Source organism: Lolium perenne, chromosome 4 (genome assembly GCF_019359855.2).
Source record: "Lolium perenne isolate Kyuss_39 chromosome 4, Kyuss_2.0, whole genome shotgun sequence".
Lineage (NCBI taxonomy): Eukaryota > Viridiplantae > Streptophyta > Magnoliopsida > Poales > Poaceae > Lolium > Lolium perenne.
Window position 1 is genome coordinate 398,685,840 of NC_067247.2, and position 10,790 is coordinate 398,696,629.

Below are 10,790 nucleotides of genomic sequence, written 5' to 3' on the forward strand. Positions count from 1 at the left end.
ATATGAATGAGTTCATAAGAGACCACATACCACGGTACGAGTAAAGAGTACTTGTCAGGAGACGAGGTTGAACAAGGTATAGAGTGATACCGAAGATCAAACCTCGGACAAGTAAAATATCGCGAGACAAAGGGAATTGGTAATATATGTGAATGGTTCATTCGATCACTAAAGTCATCGTTGAATATGTGGGAGCCATTATGGATCTCCAGATCCCGCTATTGGTTATTGGTCGGAGTGAGTACTCAACCATGTCCGCATAGTTCTCGAACCGTAGGGTGACACACTTAAAGTTGGATGTTGAAATGGTAGTACTTGAATATGGAATGGAGTTCGAATATTTGTTCGGAGTCCCGGATGAGATCCCGGACATCACGAGGAGTTCCGGAATGGTCCGGAGAATAAGATTCATATATAGGATGTCATTTTATGTGAAATAAAATGTCGCGGAAGGTTCTATGGAAGGTTCTAGAAGGTTCTAGAAAAGTCCGGAAGAAACCACCAAGGAAGGTGGAGTCCACATGGGACTCCACCTCCATGGCCGGCCAGCCCTAGATGGGGAGGAGTCCCAAGTGGACTCCTCCATAGGGGGCCGGCCACCCCCACATGGGAGGTGGAAATCCCACCTTTTGGTGGGAGTCCTAGTTGGGCTAGGTTTCCTCTTATGGAAGGTTTTTGGTTCGGGTCTTATTCGAAGACTTGGACACCAACACTTGGGGATCCACCTATATAATGAGGGGCCAAGGGAGGGGGCCGGCCACCCCAAGACCACAAGCTGGCCGCCCCCTTTGAAGTGGCCGGCCACCCCCTCCCAAACCCTAGCCGCCCCCCTCTCCTCCATATCTCCCGCGTAGCTTAGCGAAGCTCCGCCGGACTTCTCCACCGCCACCGACACCACGCCGTCGTGCTGTCGGATTCAAGAGGAGCTACTACTTCCGCTGCCCGCTGGAACGGGGAGGTGGACGTCGTCTTCATCAACAACCGAACGTGTGACCGAGTACGGAGGTGCTGCCCGTTCGTGGCGCCGGAACCGATCGTGATCAAGATCTTCTACGCGCTTTTGCAAGCGGCAAGTGATCGTCTACCGCAGCAACAAGAGCCTCATCTTGTAGGCTTTGGAATCTCTTCAAGGGTGAGACTCGATACCCCCTCGTTGCTACCGTCTTCTAGATTGCATCTTGGCTTGGATTGCGTGTTCGCGTCGGGAAATTTTTGTTTTCTATGCAACGTTATCCTACAGTGGTATCAGAGCCGTGTCTATGCATAGATGGTTGCATGAGTAGAACACAATGGTTTGTGGGCGTTGATGCTCTTGTTATCTTTAGTTTGAGTACTTTGCATCTTTATGGCATAGTGGGATGAAGCGGCTCGGACTAACTTTACATGACCGCGTTCATGAGACTTGTTCCTCGTTCGACATGCAACATGTATTGCATAAGAGGCTTTGCGGGTGTCTGTCTCTCCTACTATAGTGAAGATTCAATTTACTCTTCTATTGAAAACATTAGTATCAACGTTGTGGTTCATGTTCGTAGGTAGATTAGATCTCTCTCGAAAACCCTAAACCACGTAAAATATGCAAACCAAATTAGAGACGTCTAACTTGTTTTTGCAGGGTTTGGTGATGTGATATGGCCATAATATGATGATGAATATGTATGAGATGATCATTATTGTATTGTGGCAACCGGCAGGAGCCTTATGGTTGTCTTTAATTTTCATGTTGAGTAGTATTTCAAAGTAGTTGTAATAGTTGATACATGAGGTGAACAACCATGAAGACGGCGCCATGAACCTTGACGCTACGCCGACGATGATGGAGATCATGCTCGTTGATGATGGAGATCATGTCCGTGCTTTGGAGATGAAGATCGAAGGCGCAAAGACAAAAGGGCCATATCATATCACATATGAACTGCATGTGATGTTAATCCTTTTATGCATCTTATTTTGCTTAGATCGCGACGGTAGCATTATAAGATGATCCCTCACATTAATATCAAGATAATAAAGTGTTCTTCCCTCGTATGCACCGTTGTAACAGTTCGTCGTTTCGAAGCATCTCGTGATGATCGGATGTGATAGATTCAACGATTCACATACAACGGGTGTAAGCCATGTTGCACACGCGGAATACTTGGGTTTGCTTGACGAGCCTAGCATGTCTGAGACATGGCCTCGGGACAACAGAAACCGAAAGGTTGAACACGAGTCATATGGATGATATGATCAACATGTTGATGTTCACCATTGAAGCTACATCATCTCACGTGATGATCGGTTTTTGGTGTAGTGAATTTGGATCGTGTACCACTTAACAACTATGAGGGATGTTGTATTAAGTGGGAGTTCATTAGTAATTAGATTAAACCATGAACTAATTATCTTAAACATAGTCTGAGTAGTATTTTGAATTAATTTTGTAGTATTGGCATCCGTTTACTTCTATGCGCTAGTCTTGTAATTGAGATAGAAATACTGTTAAAATCTGACAAGAAACTTTACGGTTTGGTACCGTATTGTTAAAAGATCAAGAATTAATTAAGTCCTATTGCAAACTTTTAGTAAACCTCACATTGTTGATTCAAAGAGCTATGGTTTCAATTAGTACCTAAAGTTATCTTGTCTCCGTGAAACTTGAAGTTCAAATCTGTTTGAAAAGTAAGGAGCTGAAAATTTAGTTTTCAGAAATAATCAAGGTATGAGATATATGTGATATCTAAGACCTTATTGCAAGATGATAGAATATAATTTGGTGAGACTACATGAACTCATAAGTTTTATGGGAATGTACGAAGGTTGAAGACGCAAGGCGTCACAATCCTCCAACTATTGGGGCACTAACGATATTCGCATATCCATGAAGTGACCATCCTTAAATATGCACCGTTACTAAGACTCGTCGTTTCGAAGCATCACGTGATGATCGGGTGTGATAGATTCTACGTGTGCATAAAACGGGTGCAAGCTAGATTTGCACATGCAAATACCAAGGTTAAAACTTTACGAGCCTAGCATGTACAGACATGGTCTCGGAAAGTCGTCATGATATGATGGATAAAATTATGAGTGAAACTGTTCATCATATTACAAAGTTACTAATAGTGAAATCTGGAACACTTGTCATATGATGATCAACTTCAAAGTAAGAACCTCAAGGTTATTGGTATTTGACCAACAAACCTAGAAGTTAATGATGTTGATGTGTTTTTCTGAATAATGAGGGAAGCTAAAAGAGAAACTGCAAAAGATTATTGGCAGAAAGAAAGAAAAGACTAGAAAGTCTAGCTCAGGTGTATATAAATGATATACATGTTATGGTTGTATTCCTAGTTAGGTCACAATATGAAATTCTTGGGTATTAGTACTATATTGGTTGGTATGAAGTGTCATACAAAACAACGCAATACAAGAATACAATGGCCTAAGTGACTGACAAGGAATATGATAGGAATGCACGACTGGAACAAAATAAAGTGTTATTATGTTCGTCGTTAGCATTCTATCTAGCCCTTAGAATTTATAATAAAGAACTTAATAATTGTTATTTTGCTCTGGTCAAATGAAAACAATGAGTTGTTCAAATTATGACATTACTCCATATACGATGGATAAGTTATTATAAATCTTAATGGTGAAACACACATACATAAAACTGACGCTAAAATGCCATAAGGCAAATGATTTGAATTCCACTTATTTGTGGAACCGCCATTTAGGTCATGTTAGAAAGGAACGCATGAAGGAACTCCATGCAAATGGATTTTTGGAGTCATTTGATTTTTGAATCATTTGGCGCTTGCAAAATCTTTTCTAAAGAGAATGATTAAAATACCATTCATAGGCCAAGAGTTGAACGGGCAACAAACTTAGTAAAAAAAAAATACATAATGATGTATGTGGTTCACTGAGCATAGTTGTGTGCGGGAGATTCTTCTACTTCATGAAAACTTTCAAACAATGAATTGAGTATATATGTGGATATATTCAATAAGGAAAAGTTTGAAACATTTGAATGGATTCAAATAAATTTCAGCATGAAGTGGAAATCATCGTAATAGAAAAGACAAATATCTATGATTGGATCATGGTGGAAATATTTGAATTACGAGTTTTAGCGAACATCTAAGAGAGTTATGAAATTGTTCTACAACTCACGTTTCTTGGAGTATCATAGTGATGAAGAAGTATCCAAGAGATGTATCCAATACTTGTTGGATCAATGATGAGATAAAATATTGATGCCATTATATTTTTGTGGATTATGCTTTAGTGACTACCGCTTTTACACTGAATAGAGCATCATCATGATCCGATGAAATGACATCATACAAGTTATGACATGGGTATAAACCCTAATAGTCTTTTCTTTAAATTTTGGTCTAAGAGTTTACAACCAAAATCGGATGAATGTCTTCGTTGGTTATCCCAGAGATTTAATTGGGAATTCTTCCCACAAGACAAAGACAAAAGTGTTTGTCAATGTTCTTATTTCCAAGAAATTGTTTCTAGTGAAGTATTTGAGTGGGAGGACAATATAATTTGATAAGGTTTATGAACCTGAGCATAATGATCAGAGTAGCGCAGCATCGGAATTGGTTTCAGAAGCGGCCACGACGATCATGGCTCCCATGACTACAAAGTGTTTTAGCCATGGAGATCGAAGTACATATTGAACCTACTGTAGGTATGGTTTACTTTGTGATCAAATAAATGATTTGTGGACAAAGGATTGATTTTGAACAATGATAAACCAACTACAAACAAAGAAGTTATGATGGGCCCTGACTCCGTTAAAATGGCCATGCGCCTTGAAATCCATAATAGATGAATACTTTTTGAAAGTAAATGGATCTATAGACTTGGATGAAATATCCTTGAAGAAAGCTCGACTTGTTGAAAAATAGTTTACAACAAAGTTCAAAGAGTTGACTACGATAAGATTAGATCTTCCGTAGCAATGCTTATAGTCTATGTGGATTATTCTAGTAATCACTACATATTTCTTTTAGGAGATATGCTAGTAGGATGGCAAAATACATTACTTATCAGAAGTATGTATTAAAGGTGTATACAAGATACAACCAAGAGTTTTGCTGGTCTGTGGAATACTAGATAGGTATACGAACTTCAATTGGATGAAGTAAGTATTGCGGAGTAGGAATCTTCACCAGATGAAATAGTCAAAGAGTTTTTTGATTTCATCAGAGACGATGAAGAAGCTTGCATTTGCAAGAAATTAAGTGGGAGCGCTGAGACATATTTATAATACTTTATGTAGATGACATATAGTTGGTTATAAATAATGTAATTATATACTTGATTAAAATGTTTCATTGAAAATTAACTTCAATGAAAGGATATGGACTAAAACATATTTAGTGTCAAGATCTATGAAGATAGATTGAAACACATAATAAGTTTAAGTCAAAGTACATAGAATGGATATTGAAATAGTTCAATATAGAAATATTAAGAAAATGTTCTTGTCATGTGAAGGTTTAACAAGACTTGAGTGTATCTGACACTCAATGAGTAAAAACACATGAGTGATTATAGATCACGAATAATATGTACACAATCAGATATCATGTGCTATAAAATGTTATGAGCATATACCGGAATGATTCATAAGATGATCATGGGACGACAGTAAGAATATCCTTGAGTACTTTAGAAGAACTAAGGATATATATATTTTTTTGTATGAAGAAATGACAAACAAATCGCTGTAAGGTGTTACACCGATATTGGTTTTGTCATATATAAAATATAATTTCAATCTCAAATTAGACTAAGTGTTGTTTTAAAAGTAGCACAATGAGCTAGAAGTTGTCTATGCTAGATTTAGAAGAGTTCTAAATATTGTGACGGAATCTACAAAAGAAGGCAGAGTATGTCATTGTTTTGACAATGACAAAAGATGTTAAGTCAAGAGGTTCTTTGAGAACTTGGTGTATTTCCGACAGAGTCAGAACTTTGAAGCTATATTGTATGTGACAATATTAGTGACATATTTCAGACCGCGGAATTAAGGTTCCACCAGAAGACCAAACTTATTTAATGCCGACTCATTTGGAAATGAGTGATGCGTTGAGACGCAAATGAATTACAAAATACATACGGTTACGAGCTTGTCAGATCCGTTGACTAAAACCTCTCCCGTGAGCGAAACATGATAAAACACCAGAAGGCCAAGGTGTTATATCTTTACAAATGTAAACTAGATTATTGACTCTAGTGCAAGTGGGAGACTGAAGGAGATATGCCCTAGAGGCAATAATAAAGTGGTTATTATTTATATCTTTATGTTTATGATAAATGTTTATATATCATGCTAGAATTGTATTAACCGAAACATTAGTACATGTGTGATATGTAGACAAACAAGAAGTCCCTAGTATGCCTCTTAAACTAGCTTGTTGATTAATGGATGATTAGTTTCATAATCATGAACATTGGATGTTATTAATAACAAGGTTATGTCATTGTGTGAATGATGTAATGGACACACCCAATTAAGCGTAGCATAAGATCTCGTCATTAAGTTATTTGCTATAAGCTTTCGATACATAGTTACCTAGTCCTTATGACCATGAGATCATGTAAATCACTTATACCGGAAAGGTACTTTGATTACACCAAACACCCTTTGCGTAAATGGGTGGCTATAAAGGTGGGATTAAGTATCCGGAAAGTATGAGTTGAGGCATATGGATCAACAGTGGGATTTGTCCATCCCGATGACGGATAGATATACTCTGGGCCCTCTCGGTGGAATGTCGTCTAATGTCTTGCAAGCATATGAATGAGTTCATAAGAGACCACATACCACGGCATGAGTAAAGAGTACTTGTCGGAGACGAGGTTGAACAAGGTATAGAGTGATACCGAAGATCAAACCTCGGACAAGTAAAATATCGCGAGACAAAGGGAATTGGTAATATATGTGAATGGTTCATTCGATCACTAAAGTCATCGTTGAATATGTGGGAGCCATTATGGATCTCCAGATCCCGCTATTGGTTATTGGTCGGAGTGAGTACTCAACCATGTCCGCATAGTTCTCGAACCGTAGGGTGACACACTTAAAGTTGGATGTTGAAATGGTAGTACTTGAATATGGAATGGAGTTCGAATATTTGTTCGGAGTCCCGGATGAGATCCCGGACATCACGAGGAGTTACGGAATGGTCCGGAGAATAAGATTCATATATAGGATGTCATTTTATGTGAAATAAAATGTCGCGGAAGGTTCTATGGAAGGTTCTAGAAGGTTCTAGAAAAGTCCGGAAGAAACCACCAAGGAAGGTGGAGTCCACATGGGACTCCACCTCCATGGCCGGCCAGCCCTAGATGGGGAGGAGTCCCAAGTGGACTCCTCCATAGGGGGCCGGCCACCCCCCACATGGGAGGTGGAAATCCCACCTTTTGGTGGGAGTCCTAGTTGGGCTAGGTTTCCCCTCTTATGGAAGGTTTTTGGTTCGGGTCTTATTCAAAGACTTGGACACCAACACTTGGGGATCCACCTATATAATGAGGGGCCAAGGGAGGGGGCCGGCCACCCCAAGACCACAAGCTGGCCGCCCCCTTTGAAGTGGCCGGCCACCCCCTCCCAAACCCTAGCCGCCCCCCTCTCCTCCATATCTCCCGCGTAGCTTAGCGAAGCTCCGCCGGACTTCTCCACCGCCACCGACACCACGCCGTCGTGCTGTCGGATTCAAGAGGAGCTACTACTTCCGCTGCCCGCTGGAACGGGGAGGTGGACGTCGTCTTCATCAACAACCGAACGTGTGACCGAGTACGGAGGTGCTGCCCGTTCGTGGCGCCGGAACCGATCGTGATCAAGATCTTCTACGCGCTTTTGCAAGCGGCAAGTGATCGTCTACCGCAGCAACAAGAGCCTCATCTTGTAGGCTTTGGAATCTCTTCAAGGGTGAGACTCGATACCCCCTCGTTGCTACCGTCTTCTAGATTGCATCTTGGCTTGGATTGCGTGTTCGCCGTAGGAAAATTTTTGTTTTCTATGCAACGTTATCCTACAACAACATGTAGCTAGGCTTCTCCTCAACATTTAAGCAGATCATGCAGATGCAAACTCCCAAAAGAAGGATACTGCTGAACAAAATGTACACAGCATCAGCGCAAACACACAAAAGGAGAAAAATCTGAATTTATTAAACCAAGCATGGATGGATGGCTTCAATCAAGTTCTTATTCATGTATTTGTCCGACCGTACACTGACATAAGCCATTAACTCTGTTTACATAGCTAGGTGACTCTGTTTACATAGCTAGGTGAGGTAGTTAAGGAACTAACTGGATTTACCATTCAATTGTAATGTCGATGCTGCGAGAACCGTCCACATAGATGATATGAACAACATACTGGTGATGATTTGGGTTGCGCCATTATACATAGATGCAAAAGAACTATATAAATGTACCCATGAAATTATACATAGATGCAAAAGAACTATATAAATGTACCAAGAGTTAAAAAGGACCACCTTACATTGGACGGTATATAGTTTGTACTATGTAACTAAGGCATAAAGATTGAATATTCAGTGAAAAAGTTGAAAGCTTTTGTTTAGCTTCATAAGACAGAAAAGTAATAGGTTTCATCCTGGCTTTAGCTCTGCAACAGGCAGCAGCCAAACGATACACCCCGGGGTAATATGTGCAACACAAAATATAATGAACAACACTTATTGCAGAGACATGTACTCCGAAAAAAAGCCCACGCATATGGTCTTTCTGCACACCGCTGATGGAGGCTGTGAGCTCTTCCCATTCAACGGCAGGAGACCATGGCAGTGTTGCCTTCGATGGAGACCTTCAGATAGGAGGATCCAATGAATATGGCAAACAAATACACGGGTGGGCCACCAGGGGAAAAGATTCACAACAAGTAATACAATCAAAGGAAACCAAACAGAAGTCGAAGGTTCAATCCAGCTGAAGGGTGCATACCTAGCTTGGCCCCTACATCTGGAGCGTGGCCAAGGGCAAAAATGGCATATCATTGTTTGCAGAAGTATTGTAGGTATATTCTTAAATTGTATCCTATGGATGTCAGTGTTGGTTATGGTGTTCAAGTAAATGATGTCAGTTGAAAGTGCCCTTAAGGGTCGACCGAAGAAATCGTGAGTACTGCGAAAAAAATTGTTAGCATATGAACCTGAAGGTAGGAATAGGTTTGGATGATTTGACACAGAGAAGTGAAAATTACGTTCATATCCAGTTATTAATTCTTTGACATCCATGTGTGTACAAAGAAAAAAAATTGCCACAACAATATTGCAGAGCAAATGCGAGTCTTTTTCCAATTCACTTGAAAACAGTCCGTCCGTGTGTTAAACTATATGGGCTATGGAGTAAAACTCATAAGAAATATAAATGAACTGTATGGAGTACAGATCATAAGAGACAACTTGGATATCTGCCTCTGAACTTTCATGTAAATCTTGTAGAAGTGAAGCTTGAGAAAATCTGTCATGCAATGCTCTGAACTGATGTTGGGTACAATGAAGGAAGCTTGCGGTGCTTGTTGCTTGAACGGAGCTGAGTGTGCAACCTCTCTGACCGTTGTAGGGAGGCATTACTATATTGTTCAGGACCTGAACTGGCTAGCTAATTTTTCTGCCGAAGCTGACCTACTTTCCTGTAGGGTCAAGCCTAAACTAAGAGAGCATATCACTACTTTCATAGCTAGTTTGAGAGTCTAGAAAATAAGTTATGGGAACCATGGCCCGACCATGGTAAGCTTGTAAAGTTACTATGTAAATATTTTTCATTTTAATATTAAAGTGCAGTAAGAGCCTCTCCTGCTGTTAATTCCTCCAAAAAAAGATAGCTGTTCATCGTACTCTCACTAATGCATATGACTAAAGGGTATGATTGTAAAGGTCATTTTGGATCAGAGATCATTTTATCATGCATGGGTGGATAGATAAATTCTTGTAAGAGATTAGTGGAGAGCAACTAAGAGGACTGGAGAAAAGAGTCAATGATACTAACACTGTTGGATAAAAGCTCTATTATGCATGAATATGATACCACTACTATTATCTCCGATCGGTATCATATCAACTGCAAATGTTACAGGAAATGTTGAACCTTACCAAAGAGAAACATCACGTAACCTTTTTAACACTTCAAGTTTAAGTGTTCATTTACCGATGTAAGATGGAACACAATCTATATCTCCTTCTGCAGATTATTGCAATTGAAACTCCGAGTGATGTTTCCAGAGGAAACCTGCAAGCATAATTAGAGAGAAGAGAAAATATCGTCAAATGCATAACTAAGAGAATATTGTACAACCATAGGTTTTTTTATGTAGCTAGGAAGTCAAAACTAATTTGGTAAATAAGAGTTAACATAGGCATATTGTTTCAGTTTATACAACTATTGATCCAACAATAAATAATCAGCTCTCAAAAAACCAATTTGGTGCCGTTGTCAAACTCAAATGAGTAATGCTCAGAATGTTAATGCTTCAAACACTTCAGTAGTAGTTTTAAGAATACTACTTCATCTGTCATATTCTAAGATACATTTAATAGGTCAACGAACACAGCTGGTAGCAACATAATACAACAATAATAATAAAATTACAGTTTCTCGCTATATGAAAATAAATAAACTAAACAGAAAAAATATAAAATACTTTCAGATGACCAAAAAGTTCTTACAGAGGGTGAAGGTGGATTATAGACAGATTTGATCACATTTATCTCTTTTAGTGGTATACCAAAACGATAGCAGATTCATATATGCCTGGC